The sequence below is a fragment of the Phoca vitulina genome, unplaced genomic scaffold (assembly GCF_004348235.1).
Source record: "Phoca vitulina isolate PV1807 unplaced genomic scaffold, GSC_HSeal_1.0 scaffold32, whole genome shotgun sequence".
Taxonomy (NCBI): domain Eukaryota; kingdom Metazoa; phylum Chordata; class Mammalia; order Carnivora; family Phocidae; genus Phoca; species Phoca vitulina.
In genome coordinates this window covers 7,131,623-7,153,405 of record NW_022589735.1, presented here as the reverse complement: position 1 = coordinate 7,153,405, position 21,783 = coordinate 7,131,623, and the positions used below count along the sequence as shown (strand labels likewise).

Here is a 21,783-nt window from a genome sequence, read left to right as displayed (position 1 = left end):
ATTTCTTCTATATTCTTTTTTTTTTTTTTTTTTAAAGATTTTATTTATTTATTTGAGAGAGAGAGAATGAGAGAGAGCACATGAGAGGGGGGAGGGTCAGAGGGAGAAGCAGGCTCCCTGCCGAGCAGGGAGCCTGATGTGGGACTCGATCCAGGGACTCCAGGATCATGACCTGAGCCGAAGGCAGTCGCTTAACCAACTGAGCCACCCAGGCGCCCTCTTCTATATTCTTATATATTCAAGGAGAGACAACAACTAAAGGCAATGCATGATACACATACTGTATCTAGGGAGGAAAAACTGTTTGTGAAGGGCATTATAGCGAAATTTTGGGACACCTGAATATGAACGGTATTTCAGATAATCATATCAATGCTTAGTTTTTGAACTATGATAATTGTATCTGGTTATATAAGAGAATGTTCTGGGTTCTCAGGATGTACAAAACATACATGGGTGAAATGTCATCATCAGATCTGCAACTCTCAAATGGTTCAGCATCCATCTGAATATAGATCTAGTATGTGCAGACAGTGAGTGATAAAAAGAGAGAGAGGAAGAGTGTGTGTGTGTGCTTGCATGCAGGGAGGGTGGGGGGCAGGAAGGAGGGAGAGGACAAACAGACAAGAATAATGGAGCAGCAGCAACAATTACAATAAAAATATTGACAAGTGGTATATCCAGGTGAAAGGAATATAGACATACACTATATTATAGGTTTGAAATTTTTTTAAATAAAAGACAGAAAGGGTGAGAAAGTTTATATAGTAGAGCACTATGGGTACTTTCTAGCATTTTTCAGCCTTGGGATTTACTATCAGATAAACTGTCTCTTCTCAGGGCTTAAAGTATTTCTCTCATGTCTAACATGTGCCCCTTCCTATCTCCATGTTCAAACTGATCATCCAATTCTCAACTCCTCCTCTACGTCACTGTTTATTACACTTGAGAAAGTGTAATACTATTCTTGGCTAGCAAGGGACACCATCAACATGCCAAGCTTCAGTTTCCCTAAAGTAAAGAGGCCTGCCAAATTTATCTAAGGCAAGATTTAATATTTATTAAGTCTATTTATTAACTTAATAAATGTGCAATAAGCATCTATCATATACTTAGCACTGGAGAGAGAACAAGAAGAATTTGTCATAGTAGATACTAATATTTACTATAAAATCATCATCATTATCAAAATAGCATGATAGTGCACAGAAATCAACAAAATGATCTGAAAAATAGAAGCCAGAAAAAAACTCAAAGATACACGGGATTTTAACAGGTAACAAATCAAATTCAATGAGAAAAGAATGTCTTATTTAAAATGTTCTAGGGGTGGGCACCTGGCTGGCTCAGTTGGTTAAGTGTCTGCCTTCGGCTCAGGTCACGATCCCAGGGTTCTGGGATCGAGTTCCGCACCAGGCTCCCTGTTCAGTGGGGAGTCTGCTTCTCCCTCTCCCACTCCCCCCTGCTTGTGATCTCTCTCTCTCTCTCAAATAAATAAATAAAATCTTCTAAAAAATGTTCTAGGGGTGCCTGGCTGGCTCAGTCGGTGGAGCATGCAACTCTCGATCTCAGGGTTTTGAGTTGGAGCCCCACAGTGGATACAGAGATTACTTAAAAAAAATAAAAATAATTTGAAAACAAATAAAATGTTCTATTTAATAACAACAGTAAGAGCCAAGTATTTTTCGAAAATGACATAGTCATTGGGGCGCCTGGGTGGCTCAGTCGGTTAAGCGTCTGCCTTCAGCTCAAGTCATGATCCTGGAGTCCCAGGATCAAGCCCCGCATTGGGATCCATGCCCAGCAAGGAGTCTGCTTCTCCCTCTGCCCCTCACCCTGCTTGTGTGCTCGCGTGCTCTCTCTCAAATAAATAAATAAAATCTCTAAAATGACATACTCATTAAAATGGTGAAGTGATATTTCAAACTCAGGAAAAAAAAAAAGGGGAGGCACCTGGGTGGCTCAGTCGTTAGGCGTCTGCCTTCAGCTCAGGTCATGATCCCAGGGTCCTGGGATTGAGCCCCAAATCGGGCTCCCTGCTCAGCGGGAAGCCTGCTTCTCCCTCTCCCACTCCCCCTGCTTGTGTTCCCTCTCTCTCTGTCTCTAATAAATAAATAAATAAAATCTTAAAAAATATATATATATAAAAACCCTTCAACCCAGCAGCCTCATAAGCTTATGGCTTATACTGCCATTACCTACAAAGATGTTTACTGAAGCACTGTTAGTGGTAAAACAACTGAAAATAATTAGAAGAGAAAAATAGTTAACAGTTAAACAAACCACAGTATATTAAAACAAATGAGGTATATCTTTGCCAATGAACTTGGAAGAATTTCCATAACTGCTGTTATATGAGAATAAGGAGATGCAACACAACATATATAATATGACTGAGATCACTTCATTATTTCTTTAGGGTAAATTCAGAAGTAGAATTGTTAGGTGCTGGGGCACCTGGGTGGCTCAGTCATTGAGTGTCTGCCTTCAGCTCAGGTCATGCATGATCCCACGGTCCTGGGATCGAGCCCTACATCAGGCTCCCTGCTCGGCGGGGAACTTGCTTCTCCCTCTTGCACTCCCCCTGCTTGTGTTCCCTCTCTCGCTATGTCTCTCTCTGTCAAATAAATAAATAAAATCTTTAAAAAAAAAAAAAAAAAAGAATTGTTAGGTGCTGAGCATACAGATAAAAATTAGATACAACTAACTCAACTAACATCAGAATGTGACAACTAACACTCTCACAAGCTAAACACCAGAAAACTGAAATGTGAATACGCAGTTTTCATACACAAGAAATAGGAGGTCTCCCTATTTAGCTGTATCTTCTTTCTTGGCCCTCAGTAAATGTTTTGGCTGTTCCTATAAATGTGAATAAGGAGTATTCTTCCACCTACGCATTTTTCAAAAGAGATAAACATTAATGGTTTTGTTTTTCCAACTATAAAAGTAATACTCTTTCTCAAAAACTCTAATATGGTTAATATAAAGTAGAAATTAAAGGTCACCAATAATTTCACTCCCTTGAAATAAACAATAGTGTGAGGAGTCATATATAGTCATATACATGCAAAAATTATTACACATATAATTCTTTTTTTTTTTTTTTAAAGATTTTATTCATTTATTTGACAGAGAGATAGACAGAAGAGCACAAGCAGAGGGAGTGGCAGAGGGAGAGGGAGAAGCAGGCTCTGCACTGAGCAGGGAACCCGATGCGGGACTCGATCCCAGGACCCTGAGATCATGACCTGAGCCGAAGGCAGACGCTTAACCATCTGAGCCACCCAGGCGCCCTACACATATAATTCTTATTTAAGAATAAGTTTAATAAACAATGAACTTGGGCGCCTGGGTGGCTCAGTTGGTTAAGCGACTGCCTTCGGCTCAGGTCATGATCCTGGAGTCCCTGGATCGAGTCCCGCATCGGGCTCCCTGCTCGGCAGGGAGCCTGCTTCTCCCTCTGACCCTCCCCCCTCTCATGTGCTCTGTCTCTCTCATTCTCTCTGTCTCAAATAAATAAATAAAATATTTAAAAAAAAAAAAATAAACAATGAACTTAATTCCACATTAAGACATATGAATTTTCATTCTTTTAGTGACTGTATAGTATTCATTTAACCAGAAAACACCTGGTAGATAACTGGGTTATGTCCAGAATTTAGTATTACAAACATTACAGAACGTTTGTATATGAAACTATTTTAGTTTCAGATTAATTTCTAGATGTGGAATTGCGGAGTCAAAGGGTACATGCTGTACCCTTTTAATGTACATCACTAGATTGCTTTCCAAAAAGACTGTATCAATGGACAATCCCACCAACAAAATACAAGACTGTGCACTTTAATCATGACATTTTCAATCCTAGGCATTTGGAGTCTTTTTAAATTGTGCCACCAATCCAAGAGGGCAAAAACCCAATTTCATTTACTCAACAAATATATGAGCCTATCTACTATCGCTAGGCACTGTGCTAGGAGCTAGGGATAAAATGGAGAATCACACACAGATAGTCCCTCACAGTCAACTGCATTCTACTGAATTTCCTGATAGTTAGATTGCACCTATTTTGTGTGTTACTTAGCCATTTATAGTTCTTCTTCTGTGAACTGCATATTCACACCTTTTGGCTATTTTCAAAAAATTAAAATTAAAAAAATAACAACTGTTGGTAAGAATGTTGATAAATCAGAACCCTGTGCATTGCTGGTGGGAATGTAAAATGGTGCAGCTGCAGTGAAAAAGAGTCTGGGGGTTACTCAAAAAGTATACCACAGAATTTCATGTGATCCAGCAATTACACTCCTAAGTCTATACCCAAAAGAACTGAAAGCAGGAACTCAGATATTTGTACACCCATGTTCACAGCAGCACTATCCACAACAATCACTAGGTAGAAGTAACTCTAGTGCCCATCAAAAGATGAATGGATAAACAAAATGTGGCACATACATACAATGGAACATTATTCAGCCTTTAAAAAGGACATTCTGACATGCTACAACATGGATGAACCTTGAGGATATTACACAAAGTGAAATGACCCAGTCAGAAAAAGACAAATACTATAGGATTCCACTTACATGAGGTTCAAAGAAAAGGCAAATTCAGAGAGAAAGTAAAATTGTGGTTGCCAGGAGCTGGGGATAAGGAGGAATGGGGAATTAGGTTTAATGGGCTTAGAGATTCTGTTTGGGATGATGAAAAAAATTCTGTAAATAGACAGTGTTGATGGTTGCACAACACTGTGAATGTACTTAATGCCATTGAGTTATACACTTAAAATGATTAAAATAATAAATTTTGTGTTACATCTTTTACAATAAAAGTTACAGTAAGCACACAGTAAAGTTTTAATGTGCATTCCCAATGAACCAGAAATTTATCTTCTGTAATCTTTTAATAAACACATGTATTAGTTTATAGCATTTTAAATTTTTTTTTTTTTTAAATAGGCTCCACGCTCACGACCCTGAGATTAAGACCTGAGCTGAGATCAGGAGTCGGACACTTAACCAACTAAGCCACCCAGGCACCCTTTAAATTTTTTTATTTTAAAAAGTTTAAAAAGTAAAATGTGACCTTTAACTTGCTTCTTACAAGTGGTGTTCAGAACCTATTATGACGGTTTTTTTCAATTATTGTCTTAGAACTATACTGCTGATAAACAGAGCCCTTCCACTACCAGATTATCAAATGATTTAAACTCCAAAAGTCTAAATGAGACTTCAGCTAAGATCACAATGAATCTGAAGAGGTTAATTCCTAAAAGGCGGGGAAACAAAGATTGTACACCTGGAGATCAAAGCCACTAGTAACAAAACATCAGGTCCCAAAACTATTTTGCAGAGAAAGACCTCCGCCCCAACATCAGTCATGAGACTTCCACAGCCTTTAGGTTTAAAATACTGTCATGAAACACATGGAAGTAAAGATAATTCTATACTACTTGTGCTTTCTTCATCGTATCTTTATATATTATCTGAATTTCTCATAATCATTCTTCATAACTCACTCTCAACTAGGCCCTCAAAGCTTCCCAAAATTTTACTATCTTTTGCAGATGGATGCTCTTTCCTATTCCTCACAAATATTTTCATGGAGTCCTAGGACTCTCTCTCCTAACTTGCACTCCACAAATGACCTTGTCTTACTGGACAAAGACTAAAAATAGAATATTAAAGATGAGAGAGAGGGGTGCCTAGGTGGCGCAGTTGGTTAAGTGTCAGACTCATGTCAGGCTCAGGTCATGATCTCATGAGTTTGTATGGGTTTGTGGGATGGAGCCCAGGATCAGGTTCCGCACTGAGGGTGGAGCCTGCTCGAGATTCTCTCTCTCCCTCTCCATCTGCCCCTCCCCACTTACCCCTCCCTCTCTCTCAAAAAAAAAAAAAAAGATAAGAGAGAAATCTTCTTATCAATCATCAACTTTCCTCGAACTACCAGTATCTGCATCCATTCTCTTCTTTCCTCTGGTTAAAAAACAGAACTTATCTCTCCCCTGTGAAAGAACAAGTATGCCCATTTTGCTATCTTCTCCTAGACCTTTAACAATTACTGACTTCTCCCTAGCAACTTCAACTTCTCCCTCTCTCATGAATCCTTTCCAGTAGCATTCAAACATATTCTTCTCAAAAAAAAAAAAAAAAAGCATATTCTTCTTTAAAAAAATAAAAAGACTTCCCCAACCCTCTATCTCTCCTCCAGATATCACTCTATCTCTTCTCTGTTCTCGTTCATGACCAAGCTTCTCAAAAGGACTCTTGGTGATTCTCTACTTCCCTGCTCAGTGGGGAGTCTGCTTCTCACTCTGCCCCCTCCCCCATTCATGCTCTTTCTTTCTCAATTAAATAAATAATTTTTTTTTTTTTTAAATCCGATTTAATTCAAGTGGAAGTCAAATGTTCACCCTCTTGGCGGGCTGATGAGGTTACTGCAGCAAACACTGGAATTCCTCTGGATACCTCCAAAGCTCACTCAACTTGGACCGCAACACAGCATCAAAGGCAGGAAGTAAACACCCAGGCTCGCTCCTTAATATACTCCTGGCTTCTGTAACTCCAGCCCTCCAGGTTATCCCATCACCTGTCTCCTCCCATTCTACCTACCAAACTTCTTAGAAATCGGTACTTCCCTGTGCTCAGCCATGGATCTTACTCTGATTCAGTCTACATTCTTTCCCTTCAATCTCATGGCTTAAAATACTATCTATAGGGGCGCCTGGGTGGCTCAGTCGTTGAGAGTCTGCCTTTGGCTCAGGTCATGATCTTGGAGTCCTAGGATCGAGTCCCGCATCGGGCTCCCTGCTCGACGGGAAGCCTGCTTCTCCCTCTCCCACTCCCCCTGCTTGTGTTCCCTCTCTCGCTGTGTCTCTCTCTGTCAAATAAATAAATCTTAAAAAAAAAATACTATCTATATTCCTACAATAAAAATACCCAAATACACACTATTATCACACTTTCTCTTTTGAGATAAAGAACCTGTTTGCTCATGTTCTTTGAATATATATATATATTAATATATATACAAAGTACATATATATTAAAGATTTTATTTACTTATTTGAGAGAGAGAGAGAGCATGAGAAGGGGAGGGTCAGAGGGAGAAGCAGACTCCCCACTGAGCAGGAAGATGCGGGACTCGATCCCAGACTCCGGGATCATGACCTGAGCTGAAGGCAGTTGCTGAAGCAACTGAGCCACCCAGGTGCCCTTTTTTTTTTTTTTTAAAGATTTTACTTATTTATTTGTCAGAGAGAGAGAGAGAGAGAGCATGCACAAGCAGGAGGAGCGGCAGGCAGAGGGAGAAGCAGGTTCCCCACCGAGAAAGGAGCCCTTTGTAGGAACTCGATCCCAGGACCCTGGGATCATGACCTGAGCAGAAGACAGATGCCTATTAACCAACTGAGCCACCCAGGCGTCCCCTCCCTAAATATATTTTGAATTTATCTGTTTACTACTTTCTCCACAGCCACTGTTCAAAACAAGTCATCACTTTACAGCTTGAACAAAGGCTACAGCCTTCTAATTGGATTCTTGGTTCCCCTGTTCTCTAGCTAATTCGTATTTCATACAGCAGCCAAAGTGATCTTTTTAAAACACAAACCAGATCGGGTCACCCAACCCCTGCTTAAAAATTTTTAACAAGCTTTCCATTTACGTTAGGATAAACTTTAAGTCCTTGATATGGCCTACAAAGCAATGATCTGACTTCCTACTTGATGTGACTCCCACCTATCTCATCAGATTTATTTTATATCTTACTACCCTCCCTTCCCAGTTCCCACCAAGGGTCGGTCGGTATTTATTTATTTATTTATTTATTTGAACTTGTAGTGCTCTTTTCAGCTTCAGGAAATTCATGTAGACAACTCCCTTTTCCTTCATAGTACTTTATCACAATTAACTATACACTTCTTTTGATGGTCATTAATATTTCCTCTCCCACTAGATGATGATCAGGGAATGTGTATTGTGTGCAGCAATGCACACCTAGAACATAACCTAGTGGACAATGACTTGAGTAAGTAAACTAATGAACTTCATGGCCTGGTTAGAAAGGGACAGTTATCTCACTTACTACAAAATAATACCTGAAGATCATGATAGTCTTCACCTGATACCACAAAATACCAATATTTCAAAATTGGAATAACTAATACTCATAATTACACTAAAATCAGATACCATCTGCAACAAATTTTAATTCAGCAGACACTTAACATTTGCATTATTTTAGATCCACCAGAATTGAAACACATTTCTTTACTCACCTGTCAAGCTATACAACCTGATTCTATAACTATAACTCAATTCACTTCCTCTCGAAGCTTTTGCTGATACAGCAAAACTTTATTTCCTCACCTTAGGGGCCAAACAGTACCACGATCAATGTATGTTACGTTACCAAGCAGACATTCAATTGTACAGTAACTAATTTGAAACAGTATTTTCCAAACTAATGATTACTGATAAACCTATTCTTTTTAAAACACTAGACAGTGGTCAGGGGCACCTCTCTGGCTCAGCTGGTAGAGACCGTGACTCTTAATCTCAGGGTTGTGGCTTTAAGACCCATGTTGGGTGTGGCGCCTACTTAAAATAAAATAAAATAAAAATATTAGACAACTTTAAACCTCAATTCAAGAAAAGAAATGTTTATTACATATACAAATATGCTCACACTTAAGGGTAAGCATATGACTATTCATATTACTTGTAAGCAGCTGCCTCCCTTTAGATAATGTTTCTCTCAATAATAATACTACATGCTCCTTCTAGTAGTCCTGCACAGTTTTACACGCCACGTAGCTATTTTAGAATCAAAACCAAATCAAATATACTTCTTGTGCTTTTACTAATATTTGAGATACATGTAAACGAAATTTAACTAGTTTAAACTTATCTCAAAAATTGTTACTACCAAAGCATATGGACAAATAAATTGAGAAGTCTATTTTCATCTTGGAAGATGAATAAATGGGCGGAGAGAATAGTTAAAATTGAGAGCTTACAGTTCCTTTTAAAAAGAAGAAAACCTTTTGACTCAGCTTCTTACTTTAAAAGCATGCAAATATCTAAAACCCACAAAGGTCTCTTATTGGAAACTTCTGTAATGTATGCATTGATAATTACTTTTATATCTTCATAAAACAGACCTACTTAAGACATTCTTCTGCTTAAAAGTCATCAACAACTCCAAGCTCTATGAAAAATCTAAGTCCAAAGTTCTCATCCCAGGATTTAAAACTGCCCACAGTTCAATTCTCAGCCATTTCTATAAAACCTTCAGGGTTTATCTGAGCCTGAAAATAACCTACACACGTTCAGATCCAGATCTTTACTCAAACTAGTCCTTCTAATTAGAATGTCCTTCCTTCTCCCCATTTCTAAATACATACATTTCAAAGTTTACCACATATCCCACTTCCTTCAAGAAGCCCTCCAAGGTTCCTCCGTCACTAAAATTACTTATTTCCCAAAGCATTTCTTTGTATCTCATTTGGCACTTAACACTTGCCTTACATTAGGATTATTTGTTGCTATTCTATCTGCCCTCCCTAGTCATCTCCTTATTATAAGCCTCTAAGAGAGTAAGAACTATAGATATCTTTGAACTTACCCCTCTTTCCCCTCCAGTGCTTTACAGAGTGGCAGGCATACAACAGATACTCAAAACAAGTGATGAATTTTATAAAGATCACAACTGTAGCGTTACTGTCCCAAGAGTCAAACAGTCAGTGGGAATACTCACTAAAAGTTGGGTTTCAGAAGATGATGTCATCCCTCGTTTTCTACCCACAGATAGTCTCCCATTTCCTAAGACTTTTGGTTATATCTGGTACCAAGAAAAGAGTAGGCCTTCCTTTTACCGCATTCAATATATTATCAATCCAATAAAAGCATTAATATTGATACTAAATGAATTCTGTTGCTTTTAAAGGAATTTTTCTACAAGAGTTTATCTAAAAGGAAAACAACATATGTTCAAGATAAAAAAAAAACACATGTACAGAAATGATCAATTTCTATTTTTACTTAAACCCTGTACTTTCAAATGTTCACCAAATGTAAGTGCTAGACTGTAAAATCTCAGAATCATACTTGGCAAACTGAGGTGTAAAAACTGAATGTTTCAGTCTACAACATCCAGAAAGAAATTATCTGTTCAACAGAGCACTATGAGGCTGCTTAGATTTGTAGTACCTGAGGAAGCCAAAAGAAAATAATACAAGTCCAAACTGCAAAACAAAAGCAATTTTTTTACTTAAAAATGCACATAGCACATTAAACAAAAGTTTAAAAACACTATACAGCAAAGGTTCCTTGGAGTTTACACTAAAAAGGAATTATCTCAATAATTTCATCATTTGCACATGTGAAAGACAGGTGGTAACAAAGTACCTGGATTTCCTGAAATATATTTAGTTCCTTAGAATACTATAAAAAATGTGGAAGGGGGGCACCTAGGTGGCTCAGTCGTTATTCGGCTCAGGTCACGATCCCAGGGTCCCGGGATCGAGCCCCGCCATCAGGCTTCCTGTTCGGCAGGAAGCCTGCTTCTCCCTCTCCTACTCCCCCTGCTTGTGTTCCCTTTCTCGCTGTGTCTCTCTCTGTCAAGTAAATAAATAAAATCTTTAAAAAATAAAAATAAAAAAATAAATGTGGGAGGGAAAATGCTAATGTACTGAATGATAAAAGCCTATGCTCAAAGCTTATGAATTTAAATCAGCCCCAGTCCTAACTACCCTATGTTCTGTTAGAATTTTTTTTTTTTTAAGATTTTATTTATTTATTTGACAGAGAGAGACACAGCGAGAGAGGGAACACAAGCAGGGGGAGTGGGAGAGGGAGAAGCAGGCTTCCTGCTGAGCAGGGCGCCTGATGCGGGGCTCCATCCCAGGACCCCAGGAAAATGACCTGAGCCGAAGGCAGACGCTGAACGACTGAGCCACCCAGGCGCCCCTACCCTATATTCTGTTAATAAGGTTCTACTAAAATGTAAACAGGAATATTGCTTTAAGAAGGTTAAGGCCATTTAAGGCTATTGCTCTTTAATCATTGGAACAGAAACTCATAAATTATGAGTTATTTATCATGGCACAAAGAAAATTTACTTTGAAAGATCAAATTGTGAGTGAGATTAAAAAGTATATCTACTTTTTAATAAAGATTTATTTATTTAAGAGAGAGAGAGAGAGAGAGCACACGTGCACATTGGGGAGGGGCAGAAGGGAAGGAGACAGAGTTCCAAGCAGACTCCATGCTGAGCACAGAGCCCAATGCAGGGCTCAGATCTCACGACACTGAGATCACGACCTGAACTAAAACAAAGAGTCAGATGCTTAACCGACTGTGACACCCAGGCACCCCTCAAAATATTTTCTAATTCAGACTTGTAACATATTTAAACAGAATTCGGAAGGAATTCTGAAGGCTTTACAACTCCGATTTTAAAACCTATCTCTTCAGTATAGACCTATACTATACATAAAGTACATGTTAACATTCTAGTTCATTCAACAATTACTTAACCAATGTGTTTACTGTGCCAGACACTGGGCTAATGCCAAGGATATAAACAAAAAAAAATTAAAGTAACCCTCATCTCCAAGATTTGGTTGCAGCTAGTCTGACTAGAGAAAAATGGCCAGAGGGAAGGAGGAAGGTAAGGTAGGAAGAAGGGAAGAGAGGGAGGGAGGTTGGTTCTAAGCAGAGAGAACTAGTGCAACCACCAGAAGAGAGAGCACAGCACACACAGGGAAAAGAGGTAGATCAAGTGTAGCTGGAAAATAGGGTTGGGGGAGTACAAAATAAAAGGTAAGACTGGAGAGATATATGGGATCAGACTAGACCTATAGGGTTTGTTTCTCAGATCTAAACTATTCAAAGAAAACAAAATCTCCTAGATCTTGAATGTGGACTTTATTCTGTTAACAATAGTAAATATAAAATTAGGTATGAACTCTTTATGTTTATAGCTCTTATGCAACTGTAAAACTAAAATTTTAAAAATTAAATACAAAACAAATTTAAAATAACATTAATGTAACAGATTATGTTATTTTGTAGAAACTAGACCAATGATGTATTCCATCCTGGAAACAGGCAGTCTCAGGTCTGGTTCTATATTATTAAACCACTTCTATAATATGACTTCAATAATACTAATGAAGAAAATGCTTATAAATATGTTATACTAAATGGATTTAAACTGCAAATGTTTATTTCCTAGTTTAGGGAAATACAACCACATACTACCATACCAGCTAGCAGTCCTTAAATGTCAATTTTAAAGAAGCCTCACTTGTTAACTCCAGCAATCTTGTCCATTTGTGGTTTAGTACCTTACTGAAATCTACATAAATGTGTGTTTAATATAATCACTGCTGAGGTTTGGAACAAAACACTGATACTGCAAACAAACTGTTTCATATCGATTAATTATATAGAGGGGATCCAGCAGATACATTTCACAGTGAGAACATGAGGCTAAGTACAATGCCAGGGTTCTTTTGGGTTTCGCCTGCCTATATTAACAACCTACCATGACATGATCCAGTTTTACTTACCATCTCTCCTTGTCTGAGCCACTGCAAAATCATTAGTACAATGCATTATAACTTGGCACAAATGCAATTATAAACAAAATCTAAACACAGCAACAAACTCCTAAGGGAGTAGCTGGCTACAAAGCAGTGCTTCAGAAGTTAACATAAAACTCATTAATGTTGGAAGAATCTCTGTTAGAAGAATACTACAGAAAATCAAACGCTACTAAGGAGTTTTAAGAAGATAAGTGATGAAATCAGACTTGTATTTTAGAGGGAAAAACTACTATGATACAGGGTGGAGTAGATTATTTTACTAGAAGTAAGGAAGCAAATGAGAAGGCTGTTGGAATAATCAATCCTGGTGAGAAATGAAAGCCTGGATTAAGGCAGTAATACTAGGAATGTAGATATTGTACAGAAAGGGTTTAGATTCAAAGATGTTAAGGAAGTAGAATCTTGGAACCAGCCAGATGTGACAAGTAAAACAGAGGAATCAAGGACAAGTTGCAGGTTTCTGGAAAAAGCAATGATAGTGCTACCTTCCCCAAGGCAGGAAAAGTGGAAGACTTGGGGGTTAGAGGATTAATTTGTAGAGTTAATTTGTACATGATGAACACTTATAGAAACTACCTGATCAGCTTCTAGCCTTACCTCTCCCCCAGCTTTTCTGGAAAGTCTTGCCCCCATTTACGCTACCTTCAGGTTACAGTTGAAGGGTTCAATGAAGTCTGAATCCCTAACTAAAGCTAAGCCAATGCCCAGACCACACCTGCTTTATACGTACATATATACGTATTTTTAAAAAGATTTATTTATTTATTTGAGAGAGAGAGAGAGTGCATGGGGTGGGGGGAAGGGGCATAGGGAGAGGGAGAGAGAGAATCCCAAGCAGACATCCCACTGAGCGCGGAGCCTGATGTGGCCTGATCCCACAACCCTGAGATCACGACCTGAGCCAAAATCAAGAGTTAGATGTTTAACATACTGAGCCACCCAGGCGCCCCTATATATATATATTTAATTTATTTATATCTATTCATACACACACACACACATTCTACAATCAAAAAACCCTAACTACCACCACAATAAATAGGGACTGTGTAACTAACTGTTCAATCCTAAAACAGTCCTCAAACCCAAGCACCCACCACAGATCTGCTAAGACAGGAGTTGACAAACGTTTTTAAAGCCACATTGTAAATATTTTAGGCTTTGTAGGCCCTACAGTCACCACACTCTGTCATGGTGGCAGCAAAAGGAGCTACAAACAATACAGAAACAAATGGGTATGTTATCTGTGTTCTACTAAAACTTTATTTATGGACACTGAAATTTGACTTTCCTATAATTTTCACAGGCCACAAAATACTATGATTTTTTCTCACCATTTAAAAATGTAAAAACCACTTTCAGTTCACAGGCCATACAAAAGGGAGCACTGGGCCTATTAACCATAGTTTACTGATCCTTGTGCTAAGGATACATAACACACATACATAACATAACACATAACTGCCTTCCCATAAAACTCCTTCCAGATATCCTCAGTGTTAACCTTAACTTAAGACAATAGACAAGGAAAATAATCCTAGCTGACAGAACTGAAAATCTTCATTTGGCTTACCAAAGAACTCACTCCATTTGCAAGGAAGTAGGTCAACTAATGAAGGCCCATGTAACTGGCTGGTTTTAACATTTACCTTACACTGTACCTGCCCAGCAAGATATGGTACTAGTTTTGGAACAACGATGCCTTCCTCTCCCCTCCCTAAGAGTTTTAGTTTTGTTGTTTTTTTCTTCCACAACTGTGTATCAGTTATGTCAGGGATGATTAAATTTAGTACTTAGCCCATAATTTTCAGACATTGACGAAGCATATCTAGACCCAATTAACGAAGGATATCACCTTTCGAATCTGGACTGAGAGAACAATGACCTCTGGACGTGTTAGCCAGATAGAATTTGGGTTGTCTCCATTGAAGAGTTGAGGGTATTTGCTGGTATATACAGATAGTTAGAGTATGCTCAAAAAATACTAAATATATAAATATAAGAAAAAGTAGGGCTGTGTGTGTATTAAATAGCCATGGAATGAATGAGGGGGACAACTATGTTTTAGAGTGCCTTTTATTCCACTTCTCTGGAATGCTGCAGTTAGAGCATGTTATTACAGTGTAGCCCCCTGTGGTCCAGAGGTGGACATATAACCTAATGAGTCCTTTTCCTGGAACTGGGATTGAGAGTCAAGACAGTCTCTGATAGTAACAGATGTAAAATTTACAACTCAAAAGACATTAATAAGTGTTAAAGCTGGTCTGTAACAAGGGAGAACTAACTGAACACACAAAGAGCATCTATTGAGCAATAAAGATATTCCTTTTTTTTTTTTTAAAGATTTTATTTATTTGACAGAGAGACACAGCGAGAGAGGGAACACAAGCAGGGGGAGTGGGAGAGGGAGAAGCAGGCTTCCCGCAGAGCAGAGAGCCCAATGCGGGGCTTGATCCCAGGACCCTGGGATCATGACCTGAGCCGAAGGCAGATGCTTAACAACTGAGCCACCCAGGCGCCCCTAAAGAGATATTCCTAACCACATCTGCAGCCCCTGGATCCACCTGTTCCTGAGTTCTAGCTGTCCTCCTATGGGTTGATTGCCTTTCTTAGAATTCACTGGATACCTGATATGTTCTCAACAAATTCTTTTTTGCTTAAGTTATGTATGTCACTCTCCTAACTAAAACAAAGTCCCTACGAGCAATCTAAAGGGAGGTATTCAGTTGAATGAAAGAGTTCTGGTTCCCACAAAACACTTAAAGATGGTAGCTGAAGCAATATAAATGGATGAGATCACCCACAAGAGTGAAATCAAGAATGCCAAGGCTAAAATCCAGAACTATCGATATCAAGGGATTAGCAGAATTAACAGTCTGCAAAAAAGCAACTGGTAGGCAGAAAGGCAGAAAAGGGAGTCATAAAAGTCAAGGAAGAAAACAGTATCAAGGAGAAAACGGTTAACAAAAGCAAGCAGAGGGTGCCTGGGTGGCTCAGTCAGTTAAGCTTCTGCCTTCAGCTCAGGTCATAATTCTGGGATTCTGGGATCAGGCCCCATGTTGGGCTCCCAGCTCAGTGGGGAGTCTCCTTCTCTCTCTGCCCCTCCCCCTGATCATGCTCTCTCCTCTCTCTCTCAAATAAATAAATAAAATCTTTAAAACAAAACAAAAGCTAGCAGAGAAGAGGTAAAGGAGTAAGCAATGACTATGCAATTTGGAAATACAGAAGTCACAGATGGCCTTGGTAATAGCAACTTCACTGGTAAGATGAGAAGCCAGGCTGAAGGTTTAAGAGTGTAGAGGAAGTACACAACACTACCCATGAAGTAATCTTGCCATTTAAAAAAAAAATTCAAGGGGCACATGGGTGGCTCAGTCGTTAAGCATCTGCCTTCGGCTCAGGTCATGATCCCAGGGTCCTGGGATTGAGCCCCGCATCGGGTTCTCTGCTCTGCGGGAAGCCTGCTTCTCCCTCTCCCACTGCCCCTGCTTGTGTTCCCTCTCTCACTGTGTCTCTCTCTGTCAAATAAATAAGTAGAATCTTAAAAAAAAAAAAAAAAAAATCAAGCCTCAGGGTGCCTGGCTGGTTCAGTTAGTAGAGCACGTGACTCTTGATTTCAAGGTCCTGAAGTCAAGCTCAATGTTGGGCACAGAGTTTACTTAAAAATAAAAATTCAAGCCTCAATCAGATTAAGCTTCTAGATGTAACTACTAATATACAGGAAAAAAAGGGACTGAGGAACATATTACATGAAACCACAGGGATGTAATCAGCACAATCTGGACGGTGAGAATTCTCATAGGGCAAAGACATGGCTTCTTTAACAAATGTATAGAAACACGAATAAGAACAAAAAGATACAATCTCATTTGGATCCTAATTCAAACAAACCATTAAAACAAAAACTGTAATCAGGGAAATTTGCACACTGACTAGATACATGATGATACTAAGGAATTAGTATTAATTTCCTCAGTGAAAGGTTGGATTATTATTTTAATCCTTATTAAGAAATACATATTGAAACAGTATTAAACAGTCTTTATTTTACTAAGATGTCTTCCCTGATACACTGTGCTGGATGTCACCCAGCAGCAGGCTATGGTCCCATAGTTAACAAAACAAATAAGAGAGATAACAGAGCAGGGATTCAAAGGAGCTAGGTGCCAAAGGAGTAGGGAGGGGAGTCAAACAAAACTTTAGGAAGGCAACAGTATTTGCACCGGGCCTTAAAAGACAGTGAAATTTTAACAGGTAGAGAACAAGAAAGGAAAAGTGATATTCCAGATGGAAGAAATGGAAGCAACTGCAAAGAGGTGGGAAGGCCTATCAATGCAGAGCACTGGCTTATACTCACCTCTCCATAAAACTGGTGTTACCATAATGATGAGAAGAAAAGCAAAGTCAAAGTGAAAAATCATAACCCACTAGGCATCTCTAACTTAACAAAATCATGACAGCCATTCAGCCCTTAAGCTCCAGGCAACCAGTCCCAGGATAGGTCATGACAGTAACTGGTAGCAAAACCAAACTGGCTTTCTAGGGCAATCTATCCATGTCATTCCCTGATTTCCCCTACCACACACATATAACTTCGGAAACACAATGCACAAGGTTCTTTTACCCATCCTAGGAAATAATCGAAAAAAATCAGTTTAAAATGGTACCCAATAATAAGCTTTGTCTACCCACCTAAAAGCCACCACCATGGTTTATTTGGCACTCCAACCGAGGTAAAGTTACATGAAATGCCTTCCCTCAGAACATGCCTCAGGTTACAAATTTTTAAATAAAGTATAGCTGATGAAGCAGGTAGATATTATTTTTTAGCTGTATCTACCAATTCTTTTTTTTTTTTTTAATTCTACTGTAGTTAACACACAATGCTGTATTAGTTTCAGGTATACAATATGGTGATCCAACAGTTCCATACATTACTCAGGTGCTCATCAAGACAAGTGCACTCCTCTTCACAGTGCACTATATGTTAACTATACTGGAATTAAAATAAAAATGTTTTAAAAAGACAAGCGCATTCCTAATCCCCTTCACCTATTTCACCCATTCCTGCCACCCACCTCCCCTCTGGTAACCATCTGCTTATTCTCTAGAGTTAAGAGTCTGTTTTTTGGTTTGTCTTTTTTTTCTTTCCTTTGTTCATTTGTTTTGCTTCTTAATTTCCACTTAAGTGAAATCAGATGGTATTTGTCTTTCTCTGACTGACTTATTTCGCTTAGCATTATCCCCTCTAGCTCCATCCATGTTGTTGCAAATAGCAAATGGCAACATTTTATTCCTTTTTATGACCGAGTAATATTCCATTGTGTATGTGTGCGTCTACATATATATGAATGGATATATATACATATGCATATATATATACACACACATACATATATATGTATATCAATGGATACGTGGGCTGCTTCCATAGTTTGGCTACTGCAAATAATCTGCAATAAACATAGGGGTATATATATCCCTCTGAATTAGTGTTTTCAAATTCTTTGGGTAAATACCCAGTAGTGCGATCCCTGGATTGTAGGATAGTTCTATCTTTAATTTTTTGAGGAAATACTGTCTTCCACAGTGGCCACACCAGTTTGCATTCCCACCAACAGCACACAAGGGTCCCTCCTTCTCTACATCCTCACCAACACTTGTTTCTTGAGTTTTGAATTTTAGCCATTTGAAGAAGGTAGAGTTTAATATTTTTTCCTTCAAAAACAGAATTAATAAGTAGTCCCAATGTTAAAATGCTTCGGGAATATTTTGGAAATGAATTCAGTGGTTCTAATATTTTCTGTATGCCAATACCATTAAAATTCTTAGGATATGATGCTAGTGAAAATGAACATCAAGACAAACAGGAATGCAGATGACCAGCCAAAACTCAGTAACTGTCATGTTTATTACATCCTCTTCCATGTACTAGAGTTATCACTTCAAACAACCTAGATGAGTATAAAAACTTACTTCAAGTAGGGGTGCTTTTCTTAAAGCAAAGGAAAAAGCAGCAGAGTGAGGTTAGCTTTAAGCAGTCTTTAATCACTGACTACACCTTATTTCACAATAACTAAGACTGGCACACACCGTCCCAGAAATCAAACATAATCATTCCAACTTATCAGAGGAAATGAAAAAGGAAATGAGTAAAATATAATGAGGATTGGGAGTTCAAAAGCTGGGAACCCTGTACCTTATATAGGAAAGTTAAAAAAAATTTTTTTGAGTATAGTTGACACAAGGAAAGTTTTAATAGTAAGCTACCCGGAGAATAGAGATAAAATAAAAAAATAAAACCTAAGTCATCAACTTTTATAGTACACACTGCACTTCTGGATCATTGTCCAGGTATGTCTTCAATACTTATAAGAACACCTCTCAGACTTTATGAAAAATACTATGAAGAGAAGGCCTCATACATTTTGGACTCCATTCTAAACCAGTAGATGGCCACAAAAGAAGAAATACCTGTTTTCTTTGTTCCTCTCAGGTACACATAAAGCCATGACATTTACCTTAACTCTTCAAAACAGGTAAAATAAATAACTTTTAGAAGGCTTCATCTTCTGTCATCTTCTGCAGCTGACAGTCACTTTTTCCCCTTCAAATACTGATCACTTGCTCATAGTTTTCTTTAGATTACCCTTTTGTGAAATTTAGGTTGGATATCATATTCAAATTCAACCTAATAGTTGTGTAAAATACTGGGGAGGATATGGAGAGATACATAGTTAGTGTTCTAAACACACTACAAGAGACCTATAAGAAAATTACAATACAAAAGGAGAATGTATCAACTGTTACAAACAGCATACAATAACTCAAGAACACAGAGAATATATGTCATCTGACAAGTAGAAAGTGAATCTGAATGAAAATATTATATCTTTAGGAATTCTTAATTACAGAGCTTCACCAAAGCACTGTACAATCATCTTTACACCCCAAAACTGTAGAGCACTTTCCAATTAACACAGCTAAGATTTTTTTTTTTTTTTTTACCAGACAGTAAAGGTTGGGTCATTCACAGACATGCTATCTTGTCCCCACTTGACGCAATATTTTATTTAAAGTAGAATTTGCCTGCTGTTCCTGCAGAGCTAACAAAACCGAAGTCATCAGCACGCAAGCCACCACAAACTGAATGAAACTGGTGATATTAAAAAAATACATATACTGCGTCCAGGTAGTGACTCTAAAAGATAATTAAAAATAACTTCTTGAGGTTTTTTTTAAATGTTTGGAGAATGAAAGATGCAGTGATGAATAAGGAAAATAAACCTGAGAAATTTAAAGAAGCCAGCTTTGTTAAAAACCAAGTGGCCACTTGCCAACACTTCTTTATGCACATATGACCAAAGATGATTCCAAGCAGATTCGCAGGCCACAAAGGCTCCTTATCAAATGCCAAATTAAGAAAATTCTCATAAATATTTCAACTCTGATAAGTCCAAGTACAGTTAAATTTAAAAAAGCACTTTACAAAGCTTTGCAGAATCAATATGGAAACAAAGCTTTGAGCTTTTAACACCTGAGTCCTAAAAATCAACACATATTTTAAAACGTCACATTTACAAACATCTTATTCACAGACACCTACAGCTTAGATTCCGTCAAGACAAATACCGGTCACTGGAAAAGGGATTGGCCTTAGGTTAAAATTTCCATAAGGCCATCAGGAAAGAGATCGTACAATTCTGAATTGCAACTGACTACGAGAACCCTAAATCGAACTCTTCGTCTTACTTGAACTCCACACACGAGCATTTCAGATCTGTACTTTCAACTTCCTATAAATGATATCTATTGTGAGAGAAAAAGCAATAAGGATACTCCTCAAAGTCCTATACCCCATGATCCATCCTCAAAGAGTGGAAGGAACAGCAAAGTGGAAGGAACAAAGCACTGACGTCAATTACGAGATTAACCCCGGGCACAGGCAAGCTGGAGGAAAGGCCTAAACATCAATATCCAAATACGAGCTATCGGGATAACAGAACGATTGCGAAGTTATGGGGGGTATTCAAGTATTACACCCCCCACCTTCTCATTTTTAGTTAATCCCCTTCGCTAGACGAAGGTGGAAAATTTTTTTCCTTTTTTTTTTTTTTTTTGCAGAGAAGGTGGGGGTGGGGGGGGAGACGTACGCAGGATCGCGAGAGGGAAAGCGAGAACTAGTTGGGTAATGATAGCCAGAATCTAGGCCCATTTTCTCTTTAACTAGAAATAACTTCCAATTGAAGAGGGTATTAAAAAGTAACAAATCAGTCGACGGAATTTTCTGAGGGCAGGAACGGATTAAGAAACGAAAGCGGAAAGGAGAAACGGCGAAAAGATGGATTTCTGGGAATATTTGTTAGGATGGGTTAGCCTCATTTATTTATTTATTTTTTCCGAGGGCGGGGGGTGAAACGGGGAGAAGAGGGGCGAAGCCGGATCGAGCAGCCCTGGCCTGGAAGGTCTCCCCGAGCCCCCAGGCGGACCCTGTGCTCCGTCTCCCCCACCCCCACCCGGCGGCCAGGCCCGGCCCGGCCCTCAGTCAGTTCCGTCGGCCCGTCTCACCTCCAATCCCTGCTCCGCTAGGCCCGAACCATCTCCCAGCTGCGGCAGCGGCGGCGCCGGGCCTGCACCTTCACCGGACGCGCATACGAGCCCGCCCGCGGGGAGGGGGGCGGCGACAGGCTGCCAAGGGCGAGGGGCTCCGGGCGGCGGCGGGGGTTCGGGAGGGCTGGAAAGGCGCAGGCGGGGGCGGCGGCGACGCGCCTCACACGGAACAGGCGGAGGTCCCGCCCCGCTCCATGACGGTCGGGCCCAGCCCGGGACGGCCGACTGAGGCGGCAGGGGCGGGCCGACGAGGACCTGGCACCGGGATCCCCGCCCCGTCCGCTGGAGGCGGCGGCGGCGACGGCGACTCGGCTCCCGCAGCCAGGACTGTGACTGACGCAGCGGCCGTGCCACCCATGTGACCAGGGCCGGGCGGGGGCGAGGCGTCACGTGGCGACGCCGCGCCCCTCCCCGCCAGAAAAGCTGGGGGGCTGCGGGGCCGCGGGGCCTGCGGTGACGGGAGGCGACACGGGGGCGGTGACGTGCGCGGCTGTCGGGTCGGACGACCCCGGACAGGCGGAGCACCGGCCCCGGTGGCCTAGGCCCGAGCTCCTGCGTCCCGC

General features: G+C 39.8%; 1 protein-coding gene across 3 annotated transcripts in view; it reads right to left on the bottom strand.

The window, feature by feature from the left end:
- The window catches only part of AFF4 (AF4/FMR2 family member 4), an 89,005-nt gene extending 67,459 nt beyond the window's left edge, over positions 1 to 21,546 (bottom strand). For all 3 annotated transcript variants that reach the window (XM_032425464.1, XM_032425463.1, XM_032425465.1), the window contains exon 1: positions 21,179 to 21,546. The gene's annotated coding sequence lies outside the window, so the exon portion shown is untranslated. The remainder of the gene's footprint in view (positions 1 to 21,178) is intronic.
- Positions 21,547 to 21,783: the final 237 nt, after the last annotated feature.